This window comes from Chironomus tepperi, unplaced genomic scaffold (genome assembly GCF_022539635.2).
Source record: "Chironomus tepperi strain 1889 unplaced genomic scaffold, CSIRO-AGI_Ctep_v1 contig_445, whole genome shotgun sequence".
Lineage (NCBI taxonomy): Eukaryota > Metazoa > Arthropoda > Insecta > Diptera > Chironomidae > Chironomus > Chironomus tepperi.
Genome location: NW_027226567.1, coordinates 3,373,692 through 3,384,276, shown reverse-complemented (window position 1 = coordinate 3,384,276; position 10,585 = coordinate 3,373,692).

Below are 10,585 nucleotides of genomic sequence, written 5' to 3'. Positions count from 1 at the left end.
GGGAGGTAGGTATGCTGAAAAATAAAGCAAGAAAAAAAAAGTTTTTTCTTCTTTTGTGTCCTTTACGATGGGAAAGAGAAGAGAAAAAAAAATACAGCATATAGGCAACAGAGCAGCATGGAATCAAATTCCACCGGAGTCTGCACACATACATAATATTCATTCTCATTTTTTTTGTGCTTTTGAAGTATCGTGCGCAGCATAAACAAACGACTGAGCACTTTCGCGTTATTTTAGAGTCTATCTAAATGGAATCTTAATCTATTTATACATACATGCATAAACAAATATCATGGACGTAGTGTCGGGGCGATAAAATATTTTATTTATGGCATTTTAATAGCCATGACTATGAAATAATGTCCTGTCATGTGGATATTGGATATTCTTTTTTTTTTTTTATTTGTTTTTGGCTCGATTTTTTTTTTGTTTAGAAAAAGTAGCAGCAAACTTGACAAAATTTATTGTCGTTTTTTTTAGTCAATGGAGGTTGTAAAAGAATCATGGAATGAGATAAATCTATTTTTGGTGACTGTTATGAGTCATTTTTCTTGGAATATGGTAAACAATTTGTGGAATTCATGTGCAATATAGTAAAAATGTTGAAGATTAAAGCTAGTTTGGTCTGTTTTGTCTGAACACAAGTCTGTAAGACTGCGACTATTCAATGTTATGTTTAATCAAGTACAACTACACATACAGTTGATTAATTCCAGCATGTTCCGCTAAAAGTTTATGGATAGTGTCTCAATTATCTCTAAGACTGAGGATATAATTTCAAAGGATAGGTTTTTATCAAATTTTTATTGTATTTTGCTGCATAAAAACGTGAATGAAATGGTAAATATTCCAAAACAGGAATTAATGTTAGTAAGCAATTAATCGTCTCATGGACTAATTGGTGAAGTACTTGGTTCAAATTTGGTCGAAGGAATTTGGTTCGAATCCTCCCATTTCCGAAATTGATTGATCATCAAGAGTTATGACTCATCAACTACTTGATGAACAAGTTTAAGACAACTTTATCCTTTCTGATCAACGATGGATTAGAGAACGAGTCAACAACTTGCAGTGTAGTACAAAAAATTAGAACAAGATCTACATGATTATGTTGCAATTGAAATATTGATAGAACGAACCTGAGAATATACCATGCAATGCTATATAAATTGGAAAACATTGTGAATTGTCATTATTTGTAATATATATAATATGTAATATTCATAGGACAGTTTGGTCAAGTAATCATGCAAAGAGCAATATGGCATAAGACGCCTCGAGGGTATGTCTTGATAATTTGTATAAGTTTTGTGATGAAGCCGCTAGAGTCAGGAAGAAAGGACTTGTAGTATGGTTCAAGTAAGTAAATTAGGAACAGGCAAGGAACATGGTGTCGAGAGATAAACAGGCGAGGTTACCCAAATAAACCAGCTAAGCATGCATGCAAACGTTAACCTCAGCTTATTTAGATCTTGAAAGCATGCTCTCTATCTAATAAGAATACGTATATACATACAAATGAAAAAAAGCTTTAATGGCATCAAGAAGCATCCAAACAAATACCAGCATACATCCCGACAATCCACAATCAATAGCACCACTTCCCCTACACAAAATGCTCCACAAAATAAGAAGGAAAAAAATGCCAAAACAGATAACAAGCATAACATAGAAAGGTATCGAGAGACGATGAAAAGCAGACTTTCCGCTGTCTGAATACGAAAAGAAAATCATCGAGAGGCAACAACAAAAAAAGAAGAAATCCAGGGGAAAGTGTCAAAAATCAGGTCAAATAGGATTTTCTATGTTTACCGTCTCTATCATTCTTCCTTCAATTTATGCTTAATCTTTCACCATATTTGCATGCATATTTGGAATTAAAATTTTCTCTCAATAGCAGTCGCATGCTGTATGGTAAAATAGTGCATAAAATCTGTGCTAGTCGGAATAGACAAAAGCACCTTAAAGAATTTTTTTTTGATTACTATGCAAACACTCACAGCTGGATAAGAATCATGATGATGATATTTTAGTACTCTAATGATTGTGGCATTTTTTTATGGTTTTATGGCACTTTTTACCATTTAATGACTTTCCCATAAATTCCTTTTTTTGTGAAAATAAGAATAAATTTTTTGAAAATTCAGCAGAAAAAGGAATTGCTGGATCGAGTGTGAATTTTTAATGGGATTTATTGAGGAACTGATAAATTTTAGTGGTAATGTGATGTGTGGTCATATATTATGCAAATTTATGGATATGAAAATTTTAAGTCTTTTTTGTTGGAAGTCCATTAAATTGGTTAAATTTTATAAGTTAGACGTTTGTGACTATTTGTTCTGTGACACAGTTTGAGATGATTAATGGAGAATGATGGACAGGCTGTCCATAAAAGGCCATGAATCGCATTTAGTATTCAATTTTAGTCATGGCTTACCACTAATGTTTGCCGTAGAAAATGGTCTATGAAGAGTCTATGTTAGGACACTGAAGATTGCTTGAAAACAGGCTAAAACTGAGGTCAGAGTTGGCATGCCGGTACCGGAAACTGTTGAAAAGGTGGTTATTGCACACTTACTTACTTCCTTGGCTGAAGCGCACGGGGGCCCATTGCCGCGTTTAAAGAACGTCTGTAGACTGCTCTATCTTTCGATAACTTCTGCCAATTTGGGATATTGACAACTCAAGCGTCCATATCAACACAACAATCCAGGACATTTTCGGCCTTTCTCTTGATCTTTTGTCGTTCATAAAGTCTGTATTGTACACGGTCACTATGAATAGAAGGTTTCGATGAACAGTCAATTTCCAACTCTTATGAGATGTTAAATGCCAAATACCATAGACTTTTCAATAGGTAGCACATAATTTGTGAGTTAGATTTAACTAGATTAAAGCAGAGCTCGAAGTCGACTCGAATTTTGGATGAAGTTGAGCCGACTGGAGTTGACTTTTCACCAGGCTGAGAAACTCCGCGGTAGTACCGCGGTATCCATACAAATACCGTTAAATACCGCGGTATCCATACAAATACCGCGAAATACCGCCAAATACCGCGGTATTCCATATAAATACCGCTAAATACCGCCAAATACCCCGGCATTTCATATAAATACCGCCTATTATTTAGGAATCAAACACTCAAATAGAAAATTGTGAAAATAGTGAAAATTCAATTTTTATGCTTAAAAAAAAATCAAATTTCACCTTAGTATTCTCAATCCTTTATAAATAAACCTCGGAAAAGTCGAATTGTTGGTCAGATATTATATTTTTGGGTGAAAATCTTCAAAAACTTTCGGAAAAGCCAACTTTAACCTCAATTTTCCCAAATTATGGTCAAAAATCCTCGGAAAAGTCAAATTTTGCCTCAATTATGGTCAAAAACTCTCGGAAAATCCAACTTTAACCTCAAATTTCCTATATTAAGGTGAAAAACAATTGGAAATGCCGAATTTTGACTCAATTTTCTATATAATGGTCAAAAACTCTCGGAAAAGCCAACTTTAACCTCAATTTTCCTACATTGAGGTGAAAAACAATTGGAAATGCCAAATTTTGTCTCAATTTTCCTATATAATGGTCAAAAACTCTCGGAAAAGCCAACTTTAACCTCAATTTTCCTACATTGAGGTGAAAAACAATTGGAAATGCCAAATTTTGTCTCAATTTTCCTATATTATGGTCAAAAACTCTCGGAAAAGCCAACTTTAACCTCAATTTTCCTACATTGAGGTGAAAAACAATTGGAAATGCCAAATTTTGTCTCAATTTTCCTATATTATGGTCAAAAATTCTCGGAAAAGCCAACTTTAACCTCAATTTTCCTATATTAAAGTGAAAAACAATTGGAAATGCCGAATTTTGCCTCAATTTTCCTATGTTTTGGTCAAAAACTCTCGAAAAAGCCAAGTTTGACCTCAATTTTCCTATATTGAGGTGAAAAACAATTGGAAATGCCAAATTTTGTCTCAATTTTCCTATATTATGGTCAAAAACTCTCGGAAAAGCCAACTTTAACCTCAATTTTCCTATATTAAGGTGAAAAACAATTGGAAAATTCAAATTTTTACTCAATTTTCCTATATTGAGGTGAAAAACATTTATAATTGCCAAAGTTTCCCTCAATTTTCTAATATTAGGATGAAAACTCCTCAAAAAAGCAAAATTTTGCTTCAATTTTCCAATATTAGGGTTAAAAACTCTCGGAAATGACTATTTTCACATGGATTTTCTCTGTCAAGAGTGAAAAACTACCGGAAAATACTATTTTTCATCTCGGTTTTCCCATATTAAAAAGATAAAACCTTAAAAAATACGATACCGCAAAATACCGCAAAATACCGCGAAATACCGCCAAATACCGCGGTATTTCATATAAATACCGCCGATACCGCCTAGTTTCTCAGCCTGGACTTTTCACCAAAAATCCGAGTCGCCTTCGAGCTCTGGGTTAAAGACAAAAATATCCAAATTCAGGTTAAATAAGTGTCCAAACTAACCTCTTAATCATAGTTCATAAGTTTCCAACTAGGGTTTTCAATCCCGGGATTGATTTGTATGCAATCATACATTTTGACCCCGGGATCGAAAACCCTATTTCCAACCCTGAATTCAACCATTAATTATAAAATAATTATTGTTCCCTCAACTTTATTATCTGCAACTTACATGCATCAGCATTCATGACCACCTTCGTAGAAAAAAACTTAAAAATATTAATAATCAAAAAAGTTCATGAATATCACAAACAATAGCTCAATTAGCAAGAATCATGCTTATCGCATGTATTTCAACACAACAGTTATATGTTAATTAAGCTTCAATTTAATATAAATGCCCAACTCGCACTTCTGCATCCACATGATTATTGTTAAAATTTATATAATAGTGCGTTGCACATACGCATCCATACACACACAATATTGATTTTTATTTATATTCAATTCAATGTACAATGGACATACAACAATTCATAAATGTTGAGGGGTGGCATGAAACTTTTTTTTTTGGAGGGTATTTTGGGGTGGAACTGTGTTTGCATTATTCAGCATAAAATTTTGCTCTCCATTTTCGGAGTCGACTGAATGAATTCGAGTGGATGGATGAGGTGGGGAGGAACTGTCATAAACACAATAATGGATCATAATCAGAGTTTAATGAATTGCTCTGGGACACAAAAATATTTTTGTGCCTAGCACACGATAGACATTCAGTACATTTTAAATTAAATTAATGTCAATTGTGATTCTTTATATCGTATCCCGTATACCGTTTTATTTTCGAGGAGGCTCTCGACATTTTTTTTTTTTATTTTCTGTTGTGTATGCTTATGGAGAGGAAATTTTCATTTATGAGGCGTTATGAGTAGGCACACTCCGTAAATTAAAATGTTGGGGAATATATTTTTTTTTATCACGCGAGAATGAGGAATAAAAAATAATAAAGAATTTGACGAGCGCAGCACAAATGTAATTAAATGATCGCTTTTGTGGAGGGTATATTCTTGAGTGGTTGTAGTAGGCATAACAAGGAAGGCATATTTAGAGTTGCAGTCTGCAGATAGAGAGCGAAAATGTGTTCAAAACTTCTTTCAAAACTACTTGCTGCTGTCGAAAATTAAGAGCCAATAGGCTTTTTCTGACCAGTTGGATTTTTGCTGTTTTGATGCAATTATAAGTCTTTAGAACCAGACATACAACTAGACAATTGTATACATCTCTACACAGAAAAAGAGCTGTCCAATATCAATGACTGTTATGTCTATAAATCACTACAATATTCTTCATGAAATGATGCTGTTTACAGAGACAGTGTTGCATTTGTTATTGGATATTGGTAAGGGAAAGCCAGAGATCGGGCCAGTTTCAGGTGGCATCTGAAGGAGGCCATAGATCACAATTGATCTGTACCGCCAACAAAGTAAATCGCTACAAAAAAGTATTGAAATAATCATCCCATAATCATAATAACAAACGCCTTTTAATCAGTCAAAAAACTGACTCCAGAGGTGACTTTGACTTGGTGTCAGATTTAGTTAGCCAGCGTCACACTGGTCTGATGCTGAATTTTGGCTAATTAGTTATCAATGTAATGATTTTTCTTGTTAGTTATCTCGACTTAATTCCAAGTATACTTAAAATCAAGGAATAAAGGAATATCTGGCGAATATACTGCCTTTTCGACGTCGTACTGGCAAAATTTCAATTAATGCCGATCATACAATTAACCCTACCTCCTCTTCCTTCTTTTTAAACTCATCTATACCCCTAAGAGCTTTACAATTTAGTGAATAAACGAACGCCGAATTTACAAAACTTCAAAAAGCATATCCTGAGTATATGTGTGTCAAAAACTAATACATGGCTCTGCCTGCTGATAGAAACCATTTATGACTTTTTCCTCAATCAATCAAAAACTATTACTTCATCACAAAGCGCGAAAAAGTCATTTCAAATTCAATCAAAAAGCAAAAAAGCCTTCATAAACCGCTTAAAGTGCTACAAAAGCTTCTTTCCATATACCAGAAGTGCTCTTGAGGATATAAAAACTTTTCCATTCACAGTTGATTGATTCTCATTTCATTTGGTCTTTTATATTTCCATTTCAACCTATACATAAATAGAAATTGTTTTTCTTCTAAACGAAAATGGAACTGAATAGAAAATTCTCAAGGAAGTTCCGATTGAGTGAAATTTTCTACCCATTAAAGGCCCGTCGATGATAAATGTCTTTCAATTATTTTTGAATATACATTTGGAACTACCACAAATAGAAATGGGAAACAATTTACAATGAAAACAATAATATAATGCATCGGAATTGGAATTGGAATTGTCTCTCAAAATAAACATTAATTTTTTTTTTCGAAAAAATAAACATTTATACATACACATATATCCATAATAGCTGTCGTTCTATTGGCGACATCAACATCTTATTTACTTATTTATATTTTTCTTCATCTCCTTTGCTTCCTCGTAAAGCAGCAGCAAAAAGCAGAGAAATTATTTTGTGTGTGTTTGTTGCTGTCTTTTCAATTGCTGGATGGAATGAATGAATGGCAAAAAAAATATAACGTAAAGGAGAGTGAGAAAGTAGACCCAAAATGGAAATAAACATTTTTCATTGCCATTTGATGCTTTTTTTTCACAGAATTTTTATCGGGAAAAAAAGTGTGTACAATTGTGTGCTTAAAAAAAGGAACATTCAAGGGGTGATAATGATCAGATGTTAAGTGAATTGTTGTTTTCACATTTTTCATGCTGAAAGTCCCGAGCAGCACAATGCGATGAACCGCATCTTTCTGTAATTTTGAGGCAAAAAATACGGTTCATTGCCAGCAAAATGTGTCAAAATCATCTGACTTGGTACCATCAGGGCAACTTTGCGTCCAACCGTTAATACGCTAACCTAGCGCAACCCTAACAAACACGTTGTGCTACTCGGAAGTATCGTAATAATTTTGACTTTTGTGATTGTGAGTTTGTACAATGGATAAGGAAAACCAAACATCGTTAGCGACGCTATGTAAGGAAAAAAAAGTCGAGAAAAATTCCAATTATAATGTATTCCTTCAGGAGATGATAATGTCAATATTTACAAAAAAAAGTATGGAAGGAATTATGGGAGATTGGAAATCAGAGCATGTTTTTAAATTTTAAGAGAATTAGAGAAACAAATAGAAAAATTTGGATGTGATTGTTTTTTAAGCTGCTTATTTTTAGATACTTTTTAAAAATCAATTGATTAGATAGAAATAGAACAGAAAATGAAGGGCTTTAAAGGTCGGTTGGTGTTCATTATAACTCATTGTTGTCTGAACTTCCTCGTAAGCCACGACGGACCGCTGTGATTGACACTTTACTTCGACCGACCGCTGTGATTGACACGTGGTTTAAACAACACTTTTCTAATCATTAGAACGGATGAAATTACGCAATCAGGGTGTATTTTGTAGAAAGGTTGGTTGATTTGGAGATCAAGCTCCCCATTTTTGAACCAAATTCTTCAATTTTCTAAGGTTTTTGAAACAAATTCTTAATTGACATATATCCAATCTGTCATAATCAGTCAAAACTGCCCGAAAATCATGAATACAAGTGTCCTGCCCCAAACCATCATCAGATCAGTTTTAAATCAGATGAGGCTTATACCCGACACTTAGACGGTGTTTCCCACATACACAAATTTGGTTATTAGGGCAATATCCAGACTAAGCTCATAACGTCCACAACCTCACCACCAATCAGATATACAAAATTAATAACTAAAACCACCACTTCCATCCCTTGACATCCCACAACTCTCCCAAAAAAAATAGCAGTCAAACTTTGATCATGTTAAATGCCAACTTCATATCCACTTCAGACTCCCATTAAATCATCCGGAAATTGCAGAATCATCAACTCGATATTTTTATCCAAACCTATAATATATTGTGAGTCGCATCATTCGCAATTCTTTTTCCATTGCAGCACACAACTAAATGAGATGAGAAGGAAAAGTAGAAAATGATTTAAGGGAAGGACCAGCACACGTTGTAGCAACACATATGTAGCAGTAAATTGCAGAAGAAAAAAAATAAATTACCGTCCGTTAAAGAAGAAAAGAGAAAAAATTTTCTTTAATGAGCCATAAGGGTCTAGTAGCTAAAATGATGAATGAGATTACACAATGCTCAGAAATTCTCATTTCTTTATTGCCATATTTAAGGAATTCCGTTTGATTTAGGTTCCTCTTCTTTTCCTTAATTGATCGTTTGATTTATTTCCATTTTGATAAAAAAATAAGGAATTGCATTAAAAGGTTTTTGGGGAAACTTTAAAGCTTTTTGGAGCTTTTAACAAAATTAAAGGCACAAAAAAGGGGTGATAGACGAAAAAGAAAGTCTGTTCATTGAAATTCAAATGCTGTTTCTCATTGAGGAATTTTTTATGGATTCTCATCGTTTTTTTTTAGGCCATGTCTGTAAGCATCCATTCGTATTCTATGTGAAATTCAATTTATTGATTGAATGATGAAAAATCGAAGGATGGCTATCGTTTGTCAGCAACAAAAAAATCCTTTCTAGACTCAGAAATCAGACTCTTTTATTGGAATTTTAATTTTCTCGGATGAATAATGAATTTAGAGAAAAACGATGGCAATGACAGAAGCTTAAATGCTTGTGTATTGAAAATTCTTTTGAATTTTTATTTGTGATTTTTTGATGTCATTTGAATTTTATGCGGTTTTATAAGCGTTTTAGCAGTGCTGATAGCATTTTATCTTGTGGATGGAAGCCAGCTTCAGTAGACGTCCAAGGAAGGTCGTGGATCACAATTTATCTGTACGAACAGAGAAGTAAGTAAGTAAGTTTGCATTTTCTAGAATTGAGTCATTTAAAAGTTGCTATTTAGCTTAGTAAGGCTAGCCTTAGTCACCTTATTAAGGCTAAACCACTGTCTGAAGCTAGCGCAATCACTGCCTGCCTATTGACAATGCATGACTCCAATTCAAATGAATGTATGAATGTGACACATATTTAGTCCAAATTTGGTGTATCGTCATATTTTCTGTGACTCATCTGAAGATGAAAAGCTTTGCTTTGAAATAAGCTTGAGCATAAGAACCATACTAACATCTGCATTGCTTTTCCCAATTCCTTATTCCATGTTTAAAGCCAACAATTCTTAAGCATAGCCTGCAGGATAGAATGTTAAATCAGGCCATCACCACAAGTATCACCTTCCCAGTAATAAACAAATCCTTACAACAATTTCCATAGCATTACAAATTCCATTTCAATATGGACAACAAAAGATAAATCAAGTAACCACAAACCAGCATATACAGTAAATTATGTAAAAGGGCAATAAAATGGAAATCTTTCAAATTCAATCAATAGAATTAATGTTAATTACTAACAAATTCAATCCTTCTTATCTTAATTCCAATTTCAACCTCAAATGGTAGAATGAGGAACTGAAATTCTGTTATCAAATCGAAAACATACATAACAATGTCAATTAATTATAACAAAACCTTTTATGGTTAGCTGTAGCTTCACATTTCGATAATACCCGCATCATTTCCAGAAACTCAAAATCAATCTGGACGTACTAATTGCTCCACTTTGTGAATTTCATTTATTTAATGCCAGCAATTTATGCTCTTTGACATAAAAATGTGCCAGAGCTTAAAGGTATTAATAAATTTTTTGGAAATCAAAACTGGAGCACAGAATATGACAATTTAGTGACGATGAGAATTATGACATTCAAAAAAGAATGATTTGTGGTTTTTCATGACAAAAATATGAAAATACAGTTGGTGGTGATGTCAACGTGACATAGAGCGAATATATGTGTGAATTTATCTTATATTTTATAATTGATGTGCAGTGTGAAGTGTAATTAGAAATGATGAATGATTTTTTGGATAATATTTAAATATGTTGAAGATGGGGAGGGGTGATGATGAAGGGGAAAATTGAGCATGTTGAATTCATTCATTCGAAATTAGAATTTTCGATGGTCAGATATGATTTTGCAGCTAATTTTGGAATTAAATTTGATTTAAAATTCAGAGGGATTTCTTCACA